Here is a 27,962-nt window from a genome sequence, read left to right as displayed (position 1 = left end):
CTATTTACAATCTATATTAATGACTTGGAAGAAGGGACTGAGTGATACAAAGATGGGAGGAAAAGCAATGTGTGAGGAGGACACAAAAAATCTGCAGAAGGACATAGAGAGGCTAAGTGAGTGGACAAAAATTTGGCAGATGGAGTATAATGTTGGAAAGTGTGAGGTCATGCACTTTGGCAGAAAAAAAATCAAAGAGCAAGTTATTATTTAAATGGAGAAAGATTGCAAAGTGCTGCAGTACAGCGGGACCTGGGGGTACTTGTGCATGAAACACAAAAGGTTAGTATGCAGGTACAGCAAGTGATCAGGAAGGCCAATGGAATCTTGGCCTTTATTGCAAAGTGGATGGAGTATAAAAGCAGGGAAGTCTTGCTACAGTCATACAGGGTATTGGTGAGGCCACACCTGGAATACTGCATGTAGTTTTGGTTTCCAAATTTACGAAAGGATATACTTGCTTTGGAGGCAGTTCAGAGAAGGTTCACTTGGTTGATTCCGGAGATGAGGAGTTTGACTTATGAGGAAAGGTTGAGTAGGTTGGGCCTCTAGTCATTGGAATTCAGAGGAATGAGAGATGATCTTATCGAAATGTATAAGATTATGAGGGGCCTTGACAAGGTGGATGCAGAGAGGATATTTCCACTGATAGGGGAGACTAGAACTCGAAGGCATAATCTTAGTTTTAAATGGGCGGCCCCTTATTCTAAGATGAGGAGGAATTTCTTGTCTCTGAGGGTTGTAAATCTGTGGAATTCACTGCCTCAGAGAGATGTGGAAGCTGGGACATTATATATTAATGATTTGGATGATGGAATTCAGTGTAATATCTCCAAATTTGCAGATGACACAAAACTTGGTGGCGGTGTGAGCTGTGAGGAGGACATAAAGAGGCTGCAGGGTGACTTGGACAGGTTAGGGGAGTGGGCAAATACATGGCAGATGCAGTATAATGTGGATAAATGTGAGGTTATCCACTTTGGGGGCAAAAACACGAAGGCAGAATATTATCTGAATGACAACAGATTAGGAAAAGGGGAGGTGCAGTGAGACCTGGGTGTCATGGTTCATCGGTCATTGAAAGTTGGCATGCAGATACAGCAGGCGGTGAAGGCGGCAAATGGTATGTTGGCCTTCATAGCTAGGGGATTTGAGTATAGGAGCAGGGAAGTCTTGCTGCAGTTGTACAGGGCCTTGGTGAGGCCCCACCTGGAATATTGTGTTCAGTTTTGGTCTCCTAATCTGAGGAAGGACATTCTGGCTATTGAGGGGGTGCAGCGAAGGTTCACCAGACTGATTCCAGGGATGGCTGGACTGACATATGAGGAGAGACTGGATCAACTGGGCCTTTATTCACTGGAGTTTAGAAGGATGAGAGGGGATCTCATAGAAACATATAAGATTCTGACTGGACTGGACAGGCTAGATGCGGGAAGTATGTTCCCGATGTTGGGGAAGTCCAGAACCACAGTCTAAGGATAAGGGGCAGGCCATTTACGACTGAGATGAGAAACTTCTTCACTCAGAGAATTGTTAACCTGTGGAATTCCCTGCTGCAGAGAGTTGTTGATGCCAGTTCATTGGATATATTCAAGAGGGAGTTAGATATGGCCCTTACACTTAAGGGGATCAAGGGGTATGGAGAGAAAGCAGGAAAGGGGTACTGAGGTGAATGATCAGCCATGATCTTATTGAATGGTGGTGTAGGCTTTAAGGGCTGAATGGCCTACTCCTGCACCTATTTTCTATGTTTCTTTGATCTTATTAAATGGCGGAGCAGGCTCGAGGGGCCGTACGGCCTACTTCTGCGTCTATTTTTTATGTTCTTATGTCCATGTTCTGACTGTGGGAAGAGCTTTAAAAGTCCCAGGGAGCTGAAGGTGCACCAGCGAGCTCACACTGGGGAGAGGCCGCTCACCTGCTCCGTGTGGGAAGGGATTCACTCAGCTATCCACCCTCCTGTCACACCAGCTTGTTCACACTATCGAGAGATCGTTGAAATGTTCTGACTGTGGGAAGTGCTTTAAAAGCTCTGAGAGCGTTAAGAGACACCAGCGTGTTCACACTGATCATAGCATCCTGCAGCACATGAAGCTTCGGCCCTTCATGTCTGTGCTGCCATTTTAAAAGAGCTGTCCAATTTAGTCCCCCACCCCAGCTTTATCCCCATAACCCTGTAATCTAGTCCTCTTCAAGCACACGTCCAATTGCTGTTTGGAAGTTCCTATGGAACCTGAATCCATTATCCTTTCAGATGGTGCATTCCAGACCTTAACCACCCTCTGTGTGAAAACAATTCCTCTCTAGTTATTGTGGCAATTATTTTAAATCTGTGACCTTTGGTTACCGACCCTTTTGCCAGAGGCAACAGTTTCTCCCGACTTGCTCTATCATAACCCCTCATAACCTTTAATATCTCTAATAGATCTCCTCTTAACCTTCTCTGCTCTAAGGGGAACAATCCCAGCTTCTCCAGTCTCTCCACATAACTGAATTCCCCCATCCCTGGTAACATCCTGGTAAACCTCCTCTGTACCCTCTCCAAGGCCGTATCATCCTACCTAAAGTGTGGTGCCCTGAACTGTACACAAGGCTCCAGCTGAGGCTAAAACCCTGCAGCTATACAGAGCCCTGGTTAGACCACACCTGGAGCACTGTGAGCAGTTCTGGGCACCACACCTTGGGAAAAATAGATTGGTCTTGGAGGGAGCGCAGTGTAGGTTTACCAGAATGATAGCCGGACTCCAAGCGTTAAGTTATAAGATTACACAAATTAGGGTTTTGTTCCTTAGAAGTTGGAAGGTTAAGGGGTGAGCTGATCGAAGTGTTCAGGATATTAAGGGGAACAGATAGGGTAGATAGAGAGAAACTATTTCTGCTGGTTGTGGAGTCTAGGATGAGGGGGAGGGGGTTAGTCTAAAAATTAGAGCCAGTCCTTTCAGGAGTGAAATTAATAAAGACTTCTACACACAAAGGGTGGTAGAAGTTTGGAAAACTCTTTTGCAAATGGCAATTGATGCTAGATCAATTGTTAAACCTGAGATTGATGGCTTTTTTTAAGCAAAGGCATTAAGGATATGGGCCAAAGACGGGTGTGTAGAGTTAGGTCACAGATCAGCCCTGATCTCATTGAATGGCAGAACAGGCTCGAGGGGCTGAATGGCCAACTCCTGTCCTATGATCCTAACTAGTGATTTACAAAGGTTTAGTGTAACTTCCTTGCTTTTGTATTCAATGGCCATATTTGTAAAGCCAAGCATCCCATTCACTTTCTGAACCACCTTACCAACTTGCTGTTGCACTTTCAATGATTTGTGAATGTGCAACCCCGGGTCCCTCTGTCTTGCACCCCCTCCAAAATATGGCCAGTTAGATTATACTGCCTCGCCATGTTGTTTCTCCAAAAGTGCATCACTTCACACTTATCCGCATTTCATTGCATCTGCTATGTGTCTGACCATTTCACCGGTCTGTCTATGTCCTCCTGACGCCTGCTACTATCATGCTCACTATTTACAATGTTGCCAAATTTTGTATCATCCGTAAACTTTGAAATTGTACACCCATACACAAGTCTAGGTCATTTATATATAACAAGGAAAGCAATAGTGCTAATACCAAACCCTGGGGAACCCCACTGCATACTTCCCTCCAGTCAGAAACACATCCATTCAGCACTACTCTCTGCCTCCTATCCCTTAACCAATGATATACTCAATTTACCATCATCCCTTTCATTCCCTGTGCTTCTATTTTCCGATTAACTCACTTATGTGGTACTTTATCAAATGCCTTTTGAAAGTCCATATACACAACAACATCTGCACCACCTTTGTTAACCCTCTGTTACTTCATCAAAAAACTCAATCAGATTAGTCAGACTTTAACAAATCCATAATGGGGGCCCCTTATTAACCCATGCTTCTCCAAGTGAGAATTCATTTTGTCCTTGACAATGGTCTCTAGTCACTCACCCACCACTGACGTTACAGTGATTGGCCTGTAGTTACCAGGTTTAGCCCTCTCCCCTTTTATAAACAGGGGTGTAATATTTCTAATCCTCCAGTTCTCTGGCACCACTCCCATATATCCACTCCCATCTTTCCTCTTTATGCTTGGTTTGTACCCGGTGTCAAATGTTGTTTATAATGCTCTGATGAAACACGTTGGGTCGTTTTACTACGTTAAAAACACTGTATAAATACATTTGTTGTCTGAAAGTAACAATAAATTCCGGAGAGGAGAAAAAATACAATTTTTAGTCTCAAATATTAAATTCCACAGAAGCACGGGGTTTGTCTGCTTTTATTCATGAATTTAAAAAGTCTACATTAAAATCTGAGCCAGTGGGTTGTAAGCCCCAGAGCCTTGTCTCCAATAAGGGCAATAAAGGCCCACCGCCTCCCCTGGTCCCAGGCCCTGAACAATGGACTGCACAAAGTCCCTCCCCTCGGGCTCCCCGATTGGTTGGAGGACCCGCCGCCGGCTCGCTCCTCCAGCCCCGTCCCGCCCCGCCCCGCTCGCTCTGTATTGGTCGGAAGCTCCTCCAGCACCGCCCCTTGCTCCCCATTGGTCGGAAGCTCCTCCTGCCCCGCTCGCTCCATTGGTTGGAAGCTCCCGTCAATCTTCTCCGGAAGGACCCGTGCCGACTCCGCACCACAGGATCCGAGCGCGCAGGCGGAGCACCGAGTGTGGGGGAGGGGCGGTTGCTGTTCTCTGGGCCTGCGCGGTTATTACCGATAGCGACCGAGAGGGGCCACTGTGCCGGACTCGGCTGTCAATCACCCATCATGCAGCGCGGTTGCTGGTGAGACCTGTGACATCATAGAATCAGAGCCATTGACAGCACAGAAGGAGGCCATTCGGCCCATCGTGTCCCTGCCGGCCGACACAGAGCTATCCGGCCGAATCCCACTTTCCAGCTCTTGGGCCGTAGCCTTCTGGGCACAGCACTTCAGGTGAACATCCAAGTACTTTATAAATGTGGTGGGGGTTTCTGCCTCTACCACCCTTTCAAGCAGTGAGTTCCAGACCCCCACCACCTTCTGGGTGAAAACATTTCTCATCAAATCTCCTCTAAACCATTGACCAATTACTTTAAATCTATGCCCCCCCAGTTATTGACCCCTCTATTAAGGGAATTAGGTCCTTCCTATCCACTCTATCTAGGTCCCCCATAATTTATACTCCTCAATTAGGTCTCCCCTCAGCCTTCTCCAATCCAAAGAAAACAAACCTGGCCTATCCAATCTTTCCTCATCACCAAAATTCTCCAGTCCAGGCAACATCCTCGTGAATCTCCTCTGTACCCTTTCGAGTGCAATCACATCTTTCCTGTAATGTGGTGGCCAGAACTGCACGCAGTACTCTAGCTGTGGCCTAACTAGTGTTTTGTACAGTTGAAGCATAACCCTGCTCTTGTAGTCTATGCCTTGGCTAACAAAGGCAAGTATCCCAAATGCCTTCTGAACCACCTTATCTACCTGGCCTGCTATTTTCAGGGATCTGTAGATATGCATTCCAAGGTCCCTCTGTTCCTCTACACTTCTCAATGTCCTACCATTTATTGTATATTGCATTGTCTTGTTAGCCCTTCCCAAATGCATTGCCTCACACTTCTCTGGATTGAATTCCATTTGCCACTGTTCTGCCCACCTGACCAGTCCATTGATATCTTCCTGCCGTCTACAGCTTTTTTCTTCATTTTCAACCACACGACCAATTTTTGTATCATCTGCAAACTTCTTAGTCATACCCCCTACATTCAAGTTCAAATCATTGATTTATACCACAAAAAGCAAGGGACCTAGTACTGAGCACTGCGGAACACCACTGTATACAGCCTTCAAGTCACAAAAACATCCATCGACCATTACTCTTTGCTTCCTGACTCTGAGCCAATTTTGGATCTAACGTGCCACTTTGCCTTGGATCCCATGGGCTTTTACCTTTGTCTACCATGTGGGACCTTATCAGAAGCTTTGCTAAAATCCATATCGACTACATAACATGCACTACCCTCATCGACCCTCCTTGTTACCTCGATGGTAGAGCTATCCAGTTAGTTCCACCCTCCTGATCTTTCTCAATATCTTCCCTTCAGTATTTATACAATTCACTTTTGAAAGGTACTATTGAATCTGCTTCCACCATCATTTCATGCAGTGCATTCCAGATTGCAACAACTCGCTCATAAAATGTTTTTCCTCATGTCGCCTCTGCTTCTTTTGTCAATCACCTTATTCTGTCTCCTCAGGTTACCAACCCTTCTGCCTCTGGAAAGTGTTTCTCTTTATTTAGTCTATTAAAACTGTTCATGATTTTGAACACCTCGATGAAATCTTCTCTTAAACTTTTCTAAGGCTAAGGGGTAAGCCATTTAGGACCGAGATGAGGAGAAACTCCTTCACCCAGAGTGTGGTGAACCTGTGGAATTCTCTACCACAGAAAGTTGTTAAGGCCAATTCACTAAATATATTCAAAAAGGAGTTAGATGTAGTCCTTACTACTCGGGGGATCAAGGGGTATGGCGAGAAAGCAGGAATGGGGTACTGAAGTTGCATGTTCAGCCATGAACTCATTGAATGGCGGTGCAGGCTCGAAGGGCCGAATGGCCTACTCCTGCACCTATTTTCTATGTTTCTATGTTTTCTATGTTTCTGCTCCAAGGAGAATAACTGCAGCTTCTCCAGTATCTACACATAACTGAGGCCCTTCATCCTTGGTACCATTCTAGTAAATCTCTTCTGCACCCTCTCTAAGGTGCAGACATCCTTCTGAAAGTGTGGTGCCCACAATTGAACACAATGTGCCAGCTGAAGCCTAACCAGTGTTTATAAAGGTTTAGCATAACTAAACATCAAATGCTGATATTTGTATGATGGGGTTTAGATGGGCGAGGTTTATCCAGTCTGTTGGATGTGAGCTGAAACATGTGCACTTGGAGCGGAGAGCCAGGGACACGCTGTGTAACCGGGCACAGACACTCTGCACAACTCACACATCACTTGTTTCCCACGTGGCCAAAAGGAATATATTAATTGTAACAATTCAGTTGAATTAATTTTAAGTAGTTTTGTTTATAAATTTAATCATGCTTCTCTAATTTTACTTCTTAACTCAGATTCACAGCCTCATTTTATTTCTTCCTCTGAGCCCCTCAACTTCATCTGACAGCATAATGTTGCCGAGTGGTGATTGATTGCCCTGGAAACCACTCACATCCCCTAGCTATGAAGGCTAACATGCCATTTGCCTTCTTCACCACCTGCTGTATCTGCATGCCAACTTTCAATGACTGATGTACCATGACACCCATGTCTCGTTGCACCTCCCCTTTTCCTAATCTCTCGCCATTCAGATAATATTCTGCCTTTCGTGTTTTTGCCATCAAAGTGGATAACCTCACATTCATCCACATTATACTGCATCTGCCATGCATTTTCCCATTCACCTAACCTGTCCAAGTCATCCTGCAGCCTCTTGGCATCCTCCTCGTAGCTCACACCGCCACCCAGCTTAGTGTAATCTGCAAACTTGGAGATATTGCACTAAATTCCTTCATCTAAATCATTGATGTGTATTGTAAATAGCTGGGATCCCAGCACTGAGCCCTGCGGTACCCCACTAGTCACTGCCTGCCATTCTGAAAAGGTCCCGTTTATCCCGACTCTCTGCTTCCTGTCTGCCAACCAGTTCTCTATCCACGTCAATACATTACCCCCAATACCATGTGCTTTAATTTTTCACATCAATCTCTTGTGTGGGACCTTGACAAAAGCCTTTTGAAAGTCCAAATACACCACATCCACTGGTTCTCCCCTGTCCACTCTCTCAGTTACATCCTCAAAAAATTCTAGAAGATTTGTCAAGCATGATTTCCCTTTCATAAATCCATGCTGACTTGGACCGATCCTGTCACTGCTTTCCAAATGAGCTGCTATTTCATCTTTAATAATTGATTCCAACATTTTCCCCACCACTGATGTCAGCCTAACCGGTCTATAATTCTCCTTTTTCTCTCTTCCTCCTTTCTTAAAAAGTGGTGTTACATTAGCTACCTTCCAGTCCATAGGAACTGATCCAGAGTCGATAGACTGTTGGAAAATGATCTCCAATGCATCCACTATTTCTAGGACCACTTCCTTAAGTATCTACTATTGGGATGTTTTTAGTGTCTTCTACCGTGAAGACCGATACAAAATATTTGTTCAATGTCTCTGTCATTTCCCTGTTCCCCATTATTAATTATTAATTCCCCCATTATACATGTGTCGTAGTTAAAGTAACATCCTTCCTGTTAGTGAGTCATATTCTGCACTGGGGGAGACGGCTGGTGGCTTCAGCCTTTAACATTCTCATCCTCTTGTTCTAATCCCTCCAAGGCCTCACGCCTTCCTATCTCTGTAACCTCCTCCAGCCCACCAACACTCTTAATAAGGAGGCACAGTTTTCAGTGTCAGGAGGATCAGTAACTAGAGACTCAGATTTAAAGTGATTGGCAAATGAACCAGATTGTACATGAAGGGAAAAATGAAGCAGCGAGATGTTATGACCTGGAGCACACTGCCTGAAAGGGTGGTGGAAGCAGATTCACTCGTAACTTTCAAAAGAGATCAGTACTTGAGTTGGAAAAAAATACCGGGTTATGGGGTAAGAGCAGGGGAGTGGAACTAATTCTACAGCTTCAGAGGAAATAATGTTCCAGAGAAACTCGAACTGTCTGATCAGAATATCTATGCTGTGATTACTTTTTAAATTATGAAGCCAGATTGCAGAGACTAGGCTTGTATTCCCCAGAATATAGAAGAATAAGGGGGATCTAATTGGGGTATTTAAGATGATTAAAGGCATTGATGGGGTAGATCGAGAGAAGCGATTTCCTCTGGTGAAGCGGACAGAACGTTTAAGAAAATTAAAGCTCGGCCGTTCAGGGTGATGTCAGGAAGCACTTCCTCACACAAATGCTGAGAGGTTGTTTCCCCGGCTGGAGAGTCTAGAACTCAGGGTCATAGTCACAGAATAAGGGCTCGGACATTTTGGACTGAGATGAGAAGAAACTTCCTCACTCAGAGGGTTGTGGATCTTTGGGATTCTCTGCCCCAGAGGGCTGTGCATGTTCAGTCTGTGAGTATATTCAGGGCTGAGATAGATGTATGGACACTTAAGGAATTAAAGGATACGGGGATAGGGCGGGAAAGTGAAGTTGAAGCACAAAATCAGCCTTGATCTTATTGAATGGCAGAACAGGTTCAAGGGGCTGAATGGCCTACTCATGCTCCTATGTTCCTACTTGCAGTGATGACTTTTGTAAACTCATTTTCCAGGGGATTAGAAGGTGAGGATATGCAGAAGGGATTAAACCTGGGTCCCTCCTGTTAATATAACTCAGTCACATCGGTCAGTGTCTTTACCCACTGAGCCATTGGGAGGAGGGTCCTGTGACCCTGCTGGAGAATGCACGTGTGAGGCCTCAGGGAAGAGCAGTGGAATAGCCTGTCGACACTCACTGTTGAGGTTCACTCATGGAGATTGGGCACATGGGTCACATATTGGAGAGAAACTGGTGAGTGTTGAACTGAACCCAGCCAGAGTCAGCACCCTCGGGAGGAGAGGGAGGGGAACCAGTGAGTGTGGAACTGAACCCAGCCAGAGTCAGCACCTTCAGGGGGAGGAGAGGGAGGGGAACCAGTGAGTGTAGAACTGAACCCAGCCAGAGTCAGCACCTTCAGGGAGAGGAGAAGGAGGGGAACCAGTGAGTGTAGAACTGAACCCAGCCAGAGTCAGCATCCTCAGGGGAGGAGAGGGAGGGGAACCAGCGAGTGTAGAACTGAACCCAGCCAGAGTCAGCACCCTCGGGGGTGGAGAGGAGAGCAGGGAAAAATAGTAGGAATTAATGCAAAGTACCTTGTGCCTTGTTCTCTTCCTGGTATCATAAATCAACTGAACTCAGTCTTCCCCTCCTGAAGTCTATAGGCTCTAAAACTTTAGCTTGGTGTCCCTCCGTCCCTACTCCTTGACTTACCTCCCCTTCTCTCCTCCTCTTTCCCCCTTGTGTTCCACTCTGGGCCTTGGGCCTTCCCCGGAGATTCTCAGTATGAACAGGGGGATGTGTGTTGAGACAGGATGTCCCAGCTCTCCACCTTTAAAGGGGCAAGGAATGGCCCTGCTTTATGACATCACTGCAGTGCCCAGCAACCAACCTCCCTGAGCCCTGCTCATTATGGGCTGGGTTGATCTCAGTGCTGTTACAGGAAGGGAAACAGGAGCAGGGTTCGGCCTGTGTGGAGCCCAGGATTAATGGGGAGAGGTACAGGATCAATTTATACCTTACTGAATGAGAAATGTAAGTGTCCCGGACACTCCCTCAGTACCTGTGTCGGGGAGCAATTGATGGGTTTGTGTTACCTTTAGGTGAATCTTTGTGCTCATCGAGGTGATGGAGGTCAGTGCCGGGCAACAGGATATTTGATAAGAACAGAAGAATTCGGAGCAGGAGTAGGCCATACGGCCACTAGAGCCTGCTACACCATTCAACAGGATCATAGCTTGTCTTAAAAGTTTTTATCAGTCAGAGAACCTCTTGTCAACCTCTGGGATTCCTGGGGCAGGGACTAGAGTCTAATTTACATACAGAATATAGCTCCATCGACACTTCCCTGGGAGTGTTTGATGGGGACAGTGTAGCGGGAGCTTTACTGTGTATCTAACCTGTGCTGTACCTGCCCTGGGAGTGTTTGATGGGACAGTGTAGAGGGAGCTTTACTCTGTATCTAACCCGTGCTGTGCCTGCCTTGGGAGTGTTTGATGGGACAGTGTCGAGGGAGCTTTACTCTGTATCTAACCCGTGCTGTACCTACCCTGGGAGTGTTTGATGGGACAGTGTAGAGGGAGCTTTACTCTGTATCTAACCCGTGCTGCACCTGACTGCAGAATGCTTCAGGCAGACACTTGGTGCTCAGAATACCCCATTCCACGGCACTGACATCCATCACTTTCATGAGAACAACATTTAACTGTAATTAAAAGATATGAGAAACCCATCAGTTCCTCCCCTGGACACAGATCCAGAGGGACAGTGAGTGTCCCGAACATTGTTGTACAGTGTGCTCGACAGTTCCTCCCTGGATCTGAATGTTTTGGTGATGATTTGAATTTGATGCCCTCGAGTTACTGACTCACCGACTGGTGGAAATAGTTTATCCTCATTTATCTGATCAACTTTGAACAGCTCCCTCAGATCTCCAATTCCCCTTTGTTCTAATGAAAAGAGCCCCAGTTTCTCCAATCTCCCCTGATAACTAAAGCCTCTCTTCCCTGGTACCATCTCAGTGAATCTCTCTGCACCCTCTCCATGACCTCGACGTCCTTCCTGGTGTAAGACCCCCAAAACCTGACACAATATTCGAACTGCAGCCTAACCAATGATTTGTGCAGGTTTACCCTTTTGTACTCCACACCCCTATTTATAAAACCTAGGATCCCATGTGCTTTTTAACCACTTTATCAACTTAAAGATTTGTGTATCTGAACTCCTTGTAGGTTTTAGAGTTATTAACATATCATGGCTAAAATATGTTGACATCAAATAGCTGATTAATGTGTATTGTGGGAAATAGAGGTTTAGTCTGAGTTAGAAACTCAAACAGGCCTTCACTGTAGACAGGTTGCTATGACAACACTGATAAGACATTCCATTTACTGAATCAACTGGTTGTAATCTGATCGGGGAAAGGACAGGGTTTGTCTGTTATTAACTGCAATATAAACTTAAACCAGAGTGAGTAATAGAATAGATTAGATTATAATGTGTGATGTTTGTACCTATAACTGAAACAATCTGAAATAAAGTAATGAACAGCAAGCAGGGGAGTTTAGGGATAAAGAGAAAATTACTGAGAAAAGTAACTGCTGGGAACCAGGGAAAGTGACCTTGTAAATCACAGATTAGAGAAATTCCAGCTGTCTTTTCCTCACTTCCTGCCCAAACCCAGCAGAGAAAACAAAGAAGCGTCCGATGCCAGAGGTGGATCAGTGCAGGGTATAAAAGTGAGGGGAGACTGATGTAAGGGGGCAGTCGGGACTGGAGACATCGGAGATCAAGCTCAGGGCATCCAGTGGGCTGACCTGGTGTCAGTTACTGTGGACACGCGGGACTTGTATCTTTACTCTGATTGATGGATCAATATAAGGTACGTCAGTGGACTGAGAATCTGCTCATCTTGTATTTCTTAGTAAGATATTAAAGTTCCTGACACTGGACTCTTGAACCTGCTAATTAATAAGGCAAGACATTAGCTAGAATCTTACAACCCTAAATCTCTCTACTCTGCTACTCTTTTTAAAGTTTTACCATTTAATGTACATTTTCTCCCAAAATCTATCATCACATTTCTCTGCATTAAATTTCATTTGCCATTTACCTGCTCCATTTACTAACCTGTGTGTTCACACTGAAGTCACTTACAGCTCCTTCACAGTTGGCCATGGTCCATCTTTTGGCATCATCTGGAGATTTTGATCTTGACCCGATGGCCTACATCCTAGGGTTTTGAAGGAGGTGGCCATTGAGATAATGGATGAATTGGCTGTCGTCATCCAAAATTCCATAGATTCCAGAAAGGTTCCCGCATATTGGAAGGAAGCTAATGTAACCCCGCTATTTAAGAAAGAAGAGAGAGAGAAAATGGGGAACTTACAGACCAGTTAGCCTGACATCAGTCGGAGGGAAAATGCGAGAATCTAATATTAAGGATGTGGTAACAGAGCAATTAGAAAATAGTAATAGGATTGGACAGAGTCGACATGGATTTATGAAAGGGAAATCATGTTTGACAAATCTGTTAGAGGTTTTTGAGATTGTAACTAATAAGGGAGAACCAGTGGATATGGTGTATTTGGATTTTCAGAAAGCATTCGATAAGGTGCCACACAAGAGGTTATTAAACACAATTAGGGCTCATGGGATTGGGGGTAATATACTAGCTTGGATTTAGGATTGGTTAACGGGCAGAAAACAAATAAACGGTAATTTTCGGCTTGGCAGGCTGTTACTAGTGGGGTGCTGCAAGGATTGGTGCTTGGGCCCCAGCTATTCAGAATTGAATGGGGGGATTGTCCAATAAGGAGAGATTGAGTAGACTAGGCCTATATTCTCTAGAGTTCAGAAGAATGAGATGTGATCTCATTGAAACATATAAAATTCTTACAGGGCTTGACAGGGTAGATGCAGGGAGGATGTTTTCCCTGACTGGAGAGTCTAGAACCAGGACTCTCAGACTCAGAATAAGGGGTCGGCCATTTAGGACTGAATTGAGGGGAAACTTCTTCACTCAGAGGATGGTGAATCTTTGGAATTTTTTACCCCAAAGGGATATGAAGACTCAGTCTTTGAGTCTAATCAAGACAGAGATCAATAGATTTTTGGATATTAAGGGAATCGAGGGATATGGGGACAGCGCAGGAAAGTGGAGTTGAGGTAGAATATCAGCCATGATCTTATTGAATGGCGGAGCAGGCTCGAGAGGCCGAGTCACGTACACTTGCTCCTAATTCTTATATCCTTCTGTTCTTAGACCCTAGCCCAGATCGTTTCTCTATATTGAGAAGAGCAATGGTCCCAACACCGACCCCGAGGGATACCACTGTTTACTTCCCTCCAGTCTGAAGAACATCCATTAACCACTACTCTCTGTTTTATGCCCTTAACCCAACTTCCTCTTCACGCTGCCCCACTCACTCCCTTTAATACCGTGAGCCTTAATTTTGATGAACAAACCTCCTGTCCGGCACCTTATCAAACACCTTTTGACAATCCATCTACACAACATCCCCTGCATTTCCTGTCTCACTACACTGTTATTTCCTGAAATAATCCCTGCTGTCTGTCCTGAATCAATCCATTTCACTACCAAATGTTGCAGAGTTTGCTCCAACCCACAGGGTTTCATCTGTTTAAAGCCACAACAGATAGGCCCACAAAGCGGCACCACGGCAAACTCCAGGGACAGGGAGGAAGTGAGTCAGGGAGCGTCTGTAAATGAGAGAGAAATAGAAACTGGTGAGGGAGCGTCAATGAATGAAGGAGAAATCCAGACAGGTCAGGGAATGTCTCTAAATGAAGGAGAAATGGAGACTGGTCAGGGAGTGTCTGTAAATGAAGGAATAATGGTGACTGGTCAGGATGAGGGCTTCAGCAGCGGATGAGCTGAGGTAAGGGTTGAGATGGGTGATGCTACGGAGGTGGAAATAGTGGGTCTTCGTTATGCTGCGGATATGAGGTCGAAAGCTCATTCCAGGGTCAAATATGACACCAAGGTTGTGAACAGTGTGGTTCAGCCATAGACAGAAGTTGGGGAGAGGGATGGAGTCAGTGGCTAGGGAACGGAGTTTGTGGCAGGGACCGAAAACAATGGCTTCGATCTTCCCAATATTCAATTGGAGAAAATTTCTGCTCATCCAGAACTGGATGTCGGACAAGCAGACTGACAATTTAGGGACCGTGGAGGGGTCGAGAGAAGTGGTAGTGAGGTAGAGCTGGGTGTCATCAGCGTACATGTGGAAACTGATGCTGTGTTTTCAGATGATGTCGCCAAGGGGCAACATGTAGATGAGAAATAGGAGGGGGCCAAGGACAGATACTTGGGGGACACCAGAGATAACAATGGGGATAACAACAGTGGGAAGAGAAGCCATTGCAGGAGATTCTCTGGCTACGATTAGAGAGATAAGAATGGAACCAGGCGAGTGCAGTCCCACCCAGCTGGACGATGGTGGAGAGGTGGTGGGGAAGGTTCGAGTGGTCAACCGTGTCAAAGGCTGCAGACAAGTCAAGAAGGACAAGGAGGGCTAGTCTGCCTTTGTCACAGTCACAAAGGACGTGGTTTGTGACTTTGATGAGAGCCGTCTCGGTACTGTGGCAGACGCGGAAACCCGATTGGAGGGATTCAAACATGGAATTGTGGGAAAGCTGGGCACGGATCTGGGAGGTGACCACACGTTCAAGGACTTTGGAGAGGAAACATAGCAACATAGAAACATAGAAATTTACAGCGCAGAAGGAGGCCATTTCGGCCCATCGTGTCCGCGCCGGCCGACAAAGAGCCACACGGCCCTCGGTCAGAAGCCCTAAAGGTTACATACAAACCCATGAACAACGACGGAAAGGCAAAGAGCACCCAGCCCAACCAGTCCACCCCACACCACTGCAACACCCCTTATACTAAAAACATCGACACCCCACCCCAACCAGAGCCATGTGATCTCCTGGGAGAGGCAAAAACCAGATAGAAACCCAGGCCAATTTAGGGAGAAAGAAATCTGGGAAAATTCCTCGCCGACTCATCCAGGCGATCGACACTAGTCCAGGAGATCACCCTGGCCGTATTCTATTCCCTGCAGTACTTATCATTATATCTGTGCTGACCAACAAAAAGTCATCTAGTCTAATCCCAATTACCAGCTCGAGGTCCGTAACCCTGCAGGTTACAGCACTTTAAGTGCCCATCCAACCATCTCTTAAAAATGGTGAGGTTTTCTGCATCCACCGCTCTTCCAGGCAGTGAGTTCCAGCCCCCCACAATCCTCTGCATAAAGAAGCCCCTCCCCCCTCAAATCCCCTCTAAACCTTCCACTAATCACCTTAAAACTATGCCCCCTCAGAATAGCCCCCTCCACCAATGGAAATAGACCTTTACTATCCACTATGTCCAGGCCCCTCAATATTTTGTGCACCTCGATGAGGTCTCCACTCAACCTCCTCTGTTCCAATGAGAACAAACCCAGCCTATCCAATCTGTCCTCATAACTAAGATTCTCCATTCCAGGCAGCATCCTAGTAAATCTCCTCTGCACCCTCTCCAGTGCAATCACGTCCTTCCTATAATACGGACCAGAACTGCACGCAGTACTCCAGCTGTGGCCTAACTAAAGTATTATTCAATTTAAGCATAACCTCCCTGCTCTCATATTCTATGCCTTGACCAATAAAGGCATACATTCCGTATGCCTTCTTAACCACCTTATCCACCTGGCCTGCTACTTTCAGCGATCTGTGGACAAGCATTCCAAGGTCCCTTTGTTCATCTATACTATTTAGTGACCTACCGCTTAATGTATATACCCTTTCCTTATTAGCCCTCCCAAAGTGCATCACCTCAGACTTCTCTGAATTAAATTTAATTTGCCACTGCTCTGCCCACCTGACCAGTAGATTAATATCCTCCTTCAGCCCATGACTTTCCTCTTCATTATCAACCACACAGCTAATTTTAGTGTCGTCTGCAAACAAGGGGAGGTTGGAGATGGGGCAATAGTTTGCAAGGATCGGGCGGGGGGGGAGGGGGTGCGGAAATTGAGGGTTAGTTTTTTGAGAAGAGCAGTGATGATGACAGATTTGAGGGAGGGGGGACAGTACCTGAGGAGAGAGAACCGTCAACAATTTCAGTTAAATGGTGACTGGTCAGGGAGCATCTGTAAATGAAGGAGAAATGGAGACTGGTCAGGGAGCGTCTGTAAATGAAGGAGAAATGGTGACTGGTCAGGGAGCGTGTGGAAATGGTGACTGGTCAGGGAGCGTGTGGAAATGGTGACTGGTCAGGGAGCGTGTGGAAATGGTGACTGGTCAGGGAGCGTGTGGAAATGGTGACTGGTCAGGGAGCGTGTGGAAATGGTGACTGGTCAGGGAGCGTGTGGAAATGGTGACTGGTCAGGGAGCGTGTGGAAATGGTGACTGGTCAGGGAGCGTGTGGAAATGGTGACTGGTCAGGGAGCGTGTGGAAATGGTGACTGGTCAGGGAGCGTGTGGAAATGGTGACTGGTCAGGGAGCGTGTGGAAATGGTGACTGGTCAGGGAGCGTGTGGAAATGGTGACTGGTCAGGGAGCGTGTGGAAATGGTGACTGGTCAGGGAGCGTGTGGAAATGGTGACTGGTCAGGGAGCGTGTGGAGATGGTGACTGGTCAGGGAGCGTGTGGAGATGGTGACTGGTCAGGGAGCGTGTGGAAATGGTGACTGGTCAGGGAGCGTGTGGAGATGGTGACACCTTCAGGGAGCGTGTGAAAATGGTGACTGGTCAGGGAGCCTGTGGAAATGGTGGGAATTGGTGACAGGTGAAATGTGGAAAGTGGAACTCGCTGCCACAAGGAGTGATTGAAGCAGATAGCATTAAAGAGGAGGCTTGATGCATCCATGAGGGAGGAGGGAATAGAGGAATATGGGGGCAGGGTGGGATGATATCATTAGAGTGAGAAGAGATGGTATTGAGTATAAACATTGGCGCAGACCCGCTGGGTTGAATGGCCTGTTTCTATGCCTGTACAGCAGGGGTGGTTTAATACTTGGGCCTCTGGGACCCTGGGGTGGATTCATGCACAGAACTATGTGGCCGACGGGCCCTCCCCAGAGGAGGATCAATGCTCGTGCCTATGGGGCCCTCCCCCAGGGATGGATTGATACTGCTGATGGCCCACAGTGCCTTTTGGGTCTCCAGTTTTGATGCTAAGTCTGTTCAGTCTATCACACTTAGCTCGATGGATCATAGAATCATAGACATTTACGGCATGGAAGGAGGCCATTTCGGCCCATCGTATCCGTGCTGGCTGACAAACAGCTATCCAACCTAATCCCACTTTCCAGCTCTTGGTCCGTAGCCCTGCAGGTTACAGCACTTCAAGTGCACATCCAAGCATCCCTTAAATAATCATGGGTGATTTTAACCTTCATATTGATTGGACAAAGCAAATTGGTCAGGGTAGCCTTGAGGAGTTCATAGAGTGCATCCCGGATAGTTTCCTTCAATAGTACGTTGCAGAACCAATCAGGGAGCAGGGTATCTTAGAGCTAGTACTGTGTAATGAGGCAGGATTAATAAATTATAAGAACATAAGAAATAGGAACAGGAGTAGGCCATGCAGCCCCTCAAGCCTGCTCCGCCATTCAATAAGATCATGGCTGATCTGATCATAGACTCAGCTCCACGTCCCTGCCCGCTCCCCAGAACCCCTTATTCCCTTATTGTTTAAGAATCTGTCTATTTCTGTCTTAAATTTATTCAATGTCCCAGCTTCCACAGCTCTCTGAGGCAGAAAATTCCACAGATTTACAACCCTCTGAGAGAAGAAATTTCTCATCTCTGTTTTAAATGAGCGGCCCCTTATTCTAAGATTATGCTCCCTAGTTCTAGTCTCCCCCATCAGTGGAAACACCCTCTCTGCATCCACCTTGCCAAGCCCCCTCATAATCTTATATGTTTCTATAAGATCACCTCTCATTCTTCTGAGGCCCAACCTACTCAACCTTTCCTCATAAGTCAAACCCCTCAATCCTGGAATCGACCTAGTGAATCTTCTCTGAACTGCCTCCAAAGCAAGTATATCTTTTTGCAAATATGGAAACCAAAACTGTACGCAATATTCCAGGTCTGGCCTCACCAATACCTTATATAGCTGTAGCAAGATTTCCCTGCTTTTATACTCCATCCACTTTACAATAAAGGCCATGATACTATTGGCTTTCCTGATCACTTGCTGTACCTGCATACTATCCTTGCGTTTCATGCACAAGTACCCCCAGGTCCCGCTGTACTGCAGCACGTTGCAATTTTTCTCCATTTAAATAATAACTTGCTCTTTGATTTTTTTCTGCCAAAGTGCATGACCTCACAATTTCCAACATTATACACCATCTGCCAAACTTTTGCCCACTCACTTAGCCTGTCTATGTCCTTTTGAAGATTTTGTGTGTCCTCCCATCTTTGTATCATCAGCAAACTTGGCTACGTTAGTCCCTTCTTCCAAGTCAATATAGATTATAAATAGTTGGGGACTCAGCACATCCCTGTGGCACCCCACGAGTTACTGGTTGCCAATCAGAGAATGAACCATTTATCCCGACTCTCTGTTTTCTGTTAGTTAGCCAATCCTCTATCCATGCTAATATATTACCCGCAACCCCATGAACTTTTATCTTGTGCAGTAATCTTGTCAAATGCCTTCTGGAAGCCCAAATACACCACATCCACTGGTTCCCCTTTATCCACCCTATTTGTTACATCCTCGAAGAACTCCAGCAAATTTGTCAAACATGACTTCCCCTTCATAAATCCATGCTGACTCTGCCTGACCAAATTTTTCTTTTCCAAATGTCCTGCTACTGGTTCTTTAATAATGGACTTCAACATTTTCCCAACCACAGATGTTAGGCTAACTGGTCGATAGTTGCCTACTTTTTGTCTGTCTCCTTTTTTAAATAGGGGCCTATTTAAATTACAACCAATGCATCCACAATCCCTGCCGCTACTTCTCTTAAGACCCTAGGATGCAAGCCATCAGGTCCAGGGGATTTATCTGCCTTTAATCCCATTATCTTATCTCATCGTAAAAGATCCTCTCGGAATGAGTGACCATAATATGGCTGAATTTCAAATTCAGTTGGAGGATGAGAAAGTTGAATCTCAAACCAGTGTCCTAAGCTTAGATAAAGGAGAATACAAAGGTATGAAGGCAGAGTTGGCTAAAGTGGACTGGCAAAATAGACTAAGTAATGGTTGATGAACAGTGGCAGACATTTAAAGAGATATTTCATAACTCGCAACAAAAATATATCCCAATGAGAAGGAAAGACTGTAAGAGAAGGGATAACCATCTGTGGCTAACTAAGGAAATAAGGGATGGTATCAAATCGAAAACAAAGGCATACAATATGGCCGAGTGGGAGGCCAGAGGATTGGGAAATTTTTAAAAGCCAACATTGAACGACTAAAAAAATGATTGAGAGGGAAGATAGATTATGAAAGTAAACTAGTATGAAATATAAAAACAGACAGCAAGAGTTTCTACAGGTACATAAAAAGGAAAAGAGTGGCTAAAAAAATGTTGGTCCCCTGGAGAATGAGACTGGGGAATTAATAATGGAGAACAGGGGAATTAATAATGGAGAACAGAGAAATGGCAGAGACGTTGAACAAATATTTTATATCGGTCTTCTCTGTAGATGACATGAAGAATATCCAATAGTGGATAATCAAGGGGCTATAGGTAGGGAGGAACTTAATACAATCACTGAAGTAATACTGTGTAAAATAATGGGACTAAAGGTGCATAAATCCCCTGGACCTGATGGCTTGCATCCTTAGGAGAAGTAGAGGCAGGAATAGTGGATGCATTGGTTGTAATTTACCAAAATTCCCTGGATTCTGGGAGGGTCAAACTGGAATTGTAACACCCCTATTTAAAGAAGGAGGCAGACAAAAAGCAGGAAACTATGGACCAATTAGCCTAACATCTGTCATTGGGAAAATGCTGGAATCCATTATTAAGGAAACAGTAGCGGGACATTTGGAAAAGCATGATTCAATCAAGCAGAGTCAGCATGGTTTTATGAAAGGGAAATTATGTTTGACAAATTTGCTGGAATTCTTTGAGGATGTAACAAGAAGGGTGGCTAAGAGGGAACCAGTGGATGTGATGTATTTGGATTTCCAGAAAGCATTCGATAAGGTGCCACATAAGAGGTTTCTGCATTGGTGGGAGTTGTCTTTTGGCCTCCAAACAGTAGTGGTAGTGTAGGGGATGGCATCAAAAAGGAAATTAGAGATGCATGTAACAAGGGTACTACAGTAATCGTATGTGACTTTAATCTACATATAGACAGGCCAAACCAAATTAGTAATAATACTGTAAAAGATGAATTCCTGGAGTGTGTACAAGATGTTTTTTAGACCAATATGTTGAGGATCCTACTAGGGAACAGGCTATCCTAGATTGGGTATTGTGTGATGAGAAGGGGTTAATTAACAGTCTTGTGCTGGGACTTTTAGGGAAGAGTGACCTTAACATGATTGAATTCTTTATTAAGATGGAAAGTGAAGTAATCTAATCCGAAACTAGGGTCCTAAATCTAAACAAAGGAAACTACGAAAGTATGAGGAGTGAATTGGCTATGATAGATTGGGAAGATTCATTAAAAGGCATGGTGGTGGATAGGCAATGGCTAACATTTAAGGAAACATAGAAATTAGGTGCAGGAGTAAGCCATTCAACCTTTCGAGCCTGCACGGCTATTCAATAAGATCAGGGCTGATCATTCACCTCAGTACCCCTTTCCTGCTTTCTCTCCATACCCCTTGATCCCTTTGCCTGTAAGGGCCATATCTCACTCCCTTTTGAATATATCTAACGAACTGGCCTCAACAACTTTCTGTGGTAGAGAATTCCACAGGTTAACCACTCTCTGAGTGAAGAAGTTTCTCCTCATCTCGGTCCTAAATGGCTTACCCCTTATTCTTAGACAATGACCCTGGTTCTGGAACTCCACAGCAATGGGAACATTCTTCCTGCCTCTAACCTGTCCAATCCCGACAGAATTTTATATGTTTCTATGAGATCCCCCCTCATTCTTCTAAACTCCAGTGGATACAAGCCCAGTTGATCCAATCTCTCCTCATATGGGAATCAATCTGCTGAACCTTCGCTGTACTCCCTCAATGACAAGAACGTCCTTCCACAGATTAGGAGACTAAAACTGAACACAATATTCCAGGTGTGGCCTCACTAAGGTCCTGTACAACTGCAGTAAGACCTCCCTGCTCCTACACTCAAATCCCCTCGCTATGAAGGCCAACATGCCATTTGCCTTCTTCGCCGCCTGCTGTACCTGCATGCCAAACTTCAATGACTGATGTACCATGACACCCAGGTCTCATTGCACCTCCCCTTTTCCTAATCTGTCACCACTCAGATAATATTCTGTCTTCCAGTTTTTGCCAGCAAAGTGGATAACCTCACATTTATCCACATTATACTGCATCTACCATGCATTTGCCCATTCAACTAACCGGTCCAAGTCACCCTGCAGCCTCTTAGCATCCTCCTCACAGCTCACACCACTACCCAGCTTAGTGTCATCTGCAAACTTGGAGATATTACACTCAATTCCTTCATCCAAATCATTGATGTATATTAGAAATAGCTGGGGTCCCAGCACTGAGCCCTGCGGCACCCCACTGGTCACTGCCTGCCATTCTGAAAAGGAATGAATGAATGAATGAATGAATTGCAACAGTTATACATTCCTTTCTGGCATAAAAACACAAAAGGAATGGCGAACAAAAGAAATTAAGAATAGTATTAGATTCAAAGAGGAGTCATACAAAGTTGCCAGAAAAAGTAGCAAGCCTGAGGATTGGGAGCAGTTTAGAATTCAGCAAAAAAGGACTAAGACATTGATTAAGAGGGGAAAAATAGAGTATGAGAGTCAACTTGTAAGGAACATAAAAAACGACTGCAAAAGTTTCTAGAAATGCGTAAAAAGAAAAAGTGAAGACAAATGCAGGTCCTTTACAGACAGAAACGGGAGAATTTATAATGGGGAACAAAGAAATGGCAGAACAATTAAATAAATACTTCGGTTCTGTCTTCACGGAAGAGGACACAAATAACATCCCAGAAATTCTAGGGAACCAAAGATCTAGTGAGCAAGAGGAATTAAAGGAAATGATTATTAGTAAGAAAATAGTGCTGGAGAAACTAATGGGACTGAAGGCCGATAAATCCCCAAGGCCTGATGATCTGCATCCAGGGTACTAAAAGAAGTAGCCATGGAAACAGTGGATGCATTGGTTGTCATCTTCCAGAATTCTATAGATAATGGAACAGTTCCTGCAGATTGGAGGGTGGCAAATGTAACCCCACTATTTAAAAAAAGGAGGGGGAGAGAAAACAGGAACTACACATCAGTAGTAGGGAAAATGCTGGAGTCTATTATAAAGGATGTGATAATGGTACACTTAGATATCAACGGGATTAGACAAAGTCAACATGGATTTACGAAATTAAAATCATTTTTGACAAACCTACTGGAGTTTTTTGAGGATGTAACTGATAGAATAGAAAAGGGAGAACAAGTGGATGTAGTGCATTTAGATTTTCAGAAGACCTAAGATAAGGCCCCACATAAGAGGTTAGTGTGCAAAATTAAAGCACATAGACAGGATTGGGGCAATGTACTGGCTTGGATTGAAAATTGGTTAACCGACAGGAAACAGAGAGTAGGAATAAACAGGTCTTTTTCAGGGTGGCGGGCAGTGACTAGTGGGATACCACAGGAATCAGTGCTTGGGCCCCAACTATTCACAATATTTATAAATGATTTGGATGAGGGAACCAAATGTAATATTTCCAAGTTTGCTGACGACACAAAACTAGGTGGGATTGTGAGTTGTGAGGAGGATGCAAAGACGCTGCAAGGCGATTTAGATTGGTTGAGTGAGTGGGCAAACACATGGCAGATGCAGTATAATGTGGATAAATGTGAAGTTATCCACTTTGGTAGGGAAAACATATGGACAAAGTATTATTTAAATGGTGATAGCTTGGAAAGTGTCGATGTACAGAGGGACCTGGGTGTCCTTGTACACCAGTCATTGAAAGCAAACATGCAGGTGTAGCAAGCAGTTAGGAAGCCAAATGGTAGGTTGGCCTTCATTGCAAGAGGATTTGAGTACAGGATCAAGGATGTCTTTTTTTTTTATTTAAAAAAAAATAGGTGCTGGAGTAGGCCATTTGGCCCTTCGAGCCTGCACCACCATTCAATAAGGTCATGGCTGATCATTCCCTCAGTACCCCATTCCTGCTTTCTCTCCATACCCCTTGATCCCCCCAGCCGTAAGGGCCATATCTAACTCCCTCTTGAATATATCCAATGAACTGGCATCAACAACTCTCTGCGGCAGAGAATTCCACAGGTGAACAACTCTGAGTGAAGAAGTTTCTCCTCATCTCAGTCCAAAATGGCCTACCCCTTATCCTAAGACTGTGTCCCCTAGTTCTGGACTTCCCGAACATCGGGAACAATGTACACGTATCTAACCTGTCCAGTCCCGTCAGAATCTTATACGTTTCTATGAGATCCCCTCTCATCCTTCTAAACTCCAGTGAATAAAGGCCCAGTTGATCCAGTCTCTCCTCATATGACAGTCCAGCCATCCTTGGAATTAGTCTGGTAAACGGTCGCTGCACTCCCTCAATAGCAAGAACGTCATTCCTCAGATTAGGAGACCAAAACTGAACACAATATTCCAGGTGAGGCCTCACTAAGGCCCTGTACAACTGCAATAAGACCCCCCTGCTCATATTCTCAAATCCACTAGCTATGAAGGCCAACATACCATTTGCCGCCTTCACCGCCTGCTGTACCTGCATGCCAACCTTCAATGACTGATGTACCGTGACACCCAGGTCTCGTTGTACCTCCCCTTTTCTTGATCTGCCGCCATTCAGATAATCTGCCTTCATGTTTTTGCCACCAAAATGGATAACATCACATTTATCGAAATTATACTGCATCTGCCATGCATTTGCCCACTCTGCTAACCTGTCCAAGTCACCTTGCAGCCTCTTAGCATCCCCCTCACAGCTCACACCGCCACCCAGTTTAGTGTCATCTGCAAGATGGAGATATTGCACTCAATGCCTTCATCCAAATCGTTACTGTATATTGTAAAGAGCTGGGGTCACAGCACTGAGCCCTGCGGCACTCCACTAATCACTGCCTGCCACTCTGAAAAGGACCCGTTTATCCCGACTCTCTGCTTCCTGTCTGCCAACCAGTTCTCTATCCACGTTAGTACATTACCCGCAATACCATGCGCTTTAATTTTGCACACAAATCTCTTGTGTGGGACCTTGTCAAAAGCCTTTTGAAAGTCCAAATACACCACATCCACTGCATCCCAGAGTACTTAAGGAGGTGGCCTTGGAAATAGCGGATGCATTGACAGTCATTTTCCAACATTCCATAGACTCTGGATCAGTTCCTATGGAGTGGAGGGTAGCCGATGTAACCCCACTTTGTAAAAAAGGAGGGAGAGAGAAAACAGGGAATTATAGACCGGTCAGCCTGACATCGGTAGTGGGTAAAATGATGGAATCAATTATTAAGGATGTCATAGCAGCGCATTTGGAAAGAGGTGACATGATAGGTCCAAGTCAGCATGGATTTGTGAAAGGGAAATCATGCTTGTCAAATCTTCTGGAATATTCTGAAGGGGTTTCTAGTCGAGTGGACAAGGGAGAACCAGTTGATGTGGTGTATTTGGACTTTGAGAAGGCTTTCGAAAAGGTCCCACACAAGAGATTAATGTGCAAAGTTAAAGCACATGGGATTGGGGGTCGTGTGCTGACGTGGATTGAGAACTGGTTGGCAGACAGGAAGCAAAGAGTAGGAGTAAATGGATACTTTTCAGAATGGCAGGCAGTGACTAGTGGGGTACCGCAAGGTTCTGTGCTGGGGCCCCAGCTGTTTACATTATACATTAATGATTTAGACGAGGGGATTAAATGTAGTATCTCCAAATTTGCGGATGACACTAAGTTGGGTGGCAGTGTGAGCTGCAAGGAGGATGCTATGAGGCTGCAGAGTGACTTGGATAGGTCAGGTGAGTGGGCAAATGCATGGCAGATGAAGTATAATGTGGATAAATGTGAGGTTATCCACTTTGGTGGTAAAAACAGAGAGACAGACTATTATCTGAATGGTGACAGATTAGGAAAAGGGGAGGTGCATCGAGACCTGGGTGTCATGGTACATCAGTCATTGAAGGTTGACATGCAGGTACAGCAGGCGGTTAAGAAAGCAAATGACATGTTGGCCTTCATAGCGAGGGGATTTGAGTACAGGGGCAGGGAGGTATTGCTACAGTTGTACAGGGCCTTGGTGAGGCCACACCTGGAGTATTGTGTACAGTTTTGGTCTTCTAACTTGAGGAAGGAATTCTTGCTATTGAGCGAGTGCAGCGAAGGTTCACCAGACTGATTCCCGGGATGGCGAGACTGACATATCAAGAAAGACTGGATCAACTGGGCTTGTATTCACTGGAGTTCAGAAGAATGAGGGGGGATCTCATAGAAACGTTTAAAATTCTGACGGGTTTAGACAGGTTAGATGCAGGAAGAATGTTCCCAATGTTGGGGAAGTCCAGAACCAGGGGTCACAGTCTAAGGATAAGGGGCATGCCATTTAGGACCAAGATGAGGAGAAACTTCTTCACCCAGAGACTGGTGAACCTGTGGAATTCACTACCACAGAAAGTTATTGAGGCCAATTCACTAAATATATTCAAAAAGGAGTTCGATGGAGTCCTTACTACTAGGGGGATCAAGGGGTATGGCGAGAAAGCAGGAATGGGGTACTGAAGTTGCATGTTCAGCCATGAACTCATTGAATGGCGGGGTAGGCTCGAAGGGCCAAATGGCCTACTCCTGCACCTATTTTCTATGTTTCTCCTTTGTCCACTCTGCTCGTTACATCCTCAAAAAATTCTAGAAGATTTGTCAAGCATGATTTCCCTTTCAGAAATCCATGCTGACTTGGACCAATCCTGTCACTGCTTTCCAAATGCTCTGCTATTTCATATTTAATTACTGATTCCAACATTTTCCCTACCACTGATGTCAGGCTAACCAGTCTATAATTCCCTGTTTTCTCTCTCCCTACTTTTTAAAAAAGTGGTGTTACATTAGCTACCCTCCAGTCCATAGGAACTGATGCAGAGTCAATACAATGTTGGAAAATGATCACCAATGCATCCACTATTTCTTGGGCCACTTCCTTAAGTACTCTGGGATGCAACCTATCAGGCCCTGGGGATATATCGGCTTTCAATCTCGTCAATTTCCCTAATACTATTTCCTGACTAATAAGGATTCCCTTCAGTTCCCCCTTCTCGCTGGACCCTCGGAGCCCTAGTATTTCTGGAAGGTTATTTGTGTCTTCTTTAGTGAAGACAGAACCAAAGTATTTGTTCAATTGTTCTGCCATTTCCTTGTTCCCCGTTATAAATTCGCCTGATTCTGACTGCAAGGGACCTACATTTGTCTTCACTAACCTTTTTCTCTTCACATATCTATAGAAGCTTTTGCAGTCAGTTTTTATGTTCCCTGCAAGCTTCCTCTCATACTCAATTTTCCCCCTCCTAATTAAACCCTTTGTCCTCCTCTGCTGAATTCTAAATTTCTCCCAATCCTCAGGTTTGCTGTTTTTTCTGGCTGATTTATATGCCTCTTCCTTGGATTGAACGTTTTCCCTAATTTCCCTTGTTAGCCATGGTTGAGCCACATTCCCCGTTGTATTTTTACTCCAGACAGGGATGTACAATTGTTGAAGTTCATCCATGTGATCTATAAATGTCTGCCATTGCCTATCCACTGTCAATCCTTTAAGTATCATTTTCCAGTCTATCCTAGCCAATTCACGTGTCATACCATCGGAAGTTATCTTTCCTTAAGTTCAGGACCCTAGTCTCTGAATTAACTGTTTCACTCTCCATTTTAATAAAGAATTCGACCATATTATGGTCACTCTTCCCCAGGGGACCTCACACAATAAGATTGCCAATTAGTCCTCTCTCATTACACAACACCCAGTCTAGGATGGCCAGTTGTCTAGTTGGTTCCTCGACATATTGGTCGAGAAAACCATTTCTAATACACTCCAGGAAATCCTTCTCTACCGTATTGAAATCAGTTTGGTTAGCCCAATCTATATGTAGATTAAAGTCGCCCATGATAACTGCTGTACCTTTATTGCATGCATCCCTAATTTCCTGTTTGATGCCATCCCCAGCCTCACTACTACTGTTTGGTGGTCTGTTTACAATTCCCACTAACGTTTTCTGCCGTTTGGTATTCCGCAGCTCTACCCATACAGATTCCACATCATCCAAGCTAATGTCCTTCCTTACTATTGCGTTAATTTCCTCTTTAACCAGAAATGCTGCCCCACCTCCTTTTCCTTTCTGTCTATCCTTCCTGAATGTTGAATACCCCTGGTTGTTGAGTTCCCAGCCTTGGTCTTCCTGGAGCCATGTCTCCGTAATCCCAATTATATCATGTTCGTTAAAAATTGCCTGCGCGGTTAATTCATCCACCTTATTATGAATACTCCTTGCATTGAGACACCGAGTCTTCA

General features: G+C 45.0%; 1 protein-coding gene across 4 annotated transcripts in view; it reads left to right on the top strand.

Annotated features, from left to right (window-relative positions):
• The window catches only part of LOC139254801 (zinc finger protein 664-like), a 51,313-nt gene that overhangs the window by 7,286 nt on the left and 16,065 nt on the right, over window positions 1-27,962 (top strand). For 2 of the 4 annotated variants that reach the window (XM_070873826.1, XM_070873824.1), the window contains exon 1: window positions 12,068-12,191. The exons of 1 other annotated variant lie outside the window; for it this stretch is intronic. The gene's annotated coding sequence lies outside the window, so the exon portion shown is untranslated. Of the gene's footprint in view, window positions 1-7,123; window positions 7,211-12,067; window positions 12,192-27,962 lie in introns of those variants that run through there. One more of the 4 variants, XR_011592037.1, reaches the window with a different exon arrangement.

The sequence above is a fragment of the Pristiophorus japonicus genome, unplaced genomic scaffold, assembly GCF_044704955.1.
Source record: "Pristiophorus japonicus isolate sPriJap1 unplaced genomic scaffold, sPriJap1.hap1 HAP1_SCAFFOLD_579, whole genome shotgun sequence".
In the NCBI taxonomy this organism is placed as follows: domain Eukaryota; kingdom Metazoa; phylum Chordata; class Chondrichthyes; family Pristiophoridae; genus Pristiophorus; species Pristiophorus japonicus.
The sequence above is the reverse complement of the archived record's forward strand: the minus strand, read 5'-3'. Positions and strand labels throughout refer to the sequence as shown.